Source organism: Propithecus coquereli, unplaced genomic scaffold, assembly GCF_000956105.1.
Source record: "Propithecus coquereli isolate 6110/MARCELLA unplaced genomic scaffold, Pcoq_1.0 Scaffold20, whole genome shotgun sequence".
NCBI lineage: Eukaryota > Metazoa > Chordata > Mammalia > Primates > Indriidae > Propithecus > Propithecus coquereli.
Genome location: NW_012144967.1, coordinates 14,220,514 through 14,221,022, shown reverse-complemented (window position 1 = coordinate 14,221,022; position 509 = coordinate 14,220,514). Strand labels below are relative to the sequence as shown.

General features: G+C 56.8%; 1 protein-coding gene across 1 annotated transcript in view; it reads right to left on the bottom strand.

The window, feature by feature from the left end:
* Window positions 1–509, bottom strand: part of PDE8A (phosphodiesterase 8A) — a 47,982-nt gene that overhangs the window by 1,620 nt on the left and 45,853 nt on the right. The window lies entirely within an intron of this gene.

Genomic DNA, 509 nt, shown 5'->3' with positions numbered 1-509 from the left:
TAGGAGTACGTTGGGCCTGCAATGGAGCTCTGGCCAACGCTTCCCTACAGCCCAGAGCCACAGCTGGGGCGGGGATCCAAACCCTATCTCAAGGATACAGGAGGGGGCCCACCCCAGGCCTGTCCCCTGCAGTTCCTCCCCCTCACTGCTGCCACCCTCCCTGATTTGCCTCCTCTCCATGCTGCCTGCCTTACCCACCTCTCCCAGAGAGCCTCCTGGGTGACTCCTGCCCTCCCTCCCTTCCCTCCTGTGGTAACAGAGGCAATGACCTGAGAAAAGGGCACGAATATTTTATGAGCTGTCTTTTTAAAATGTCTCCCGCTCTTTTTAGGAACTGATACAAGCATCCCTATCTCAGACCAGTGGTTGGGAGGGGCAGGGGAGTGTCCTTTGTACCACAGATGTCCTCCCAACAGCCATCTGGGCACACAGATGTCCTCCCAACAGCCGTCTGGGTGGGGTGGAGATTGTCTTCTGCTGAGATGGGACAGATCAGAGTCATCAACTGT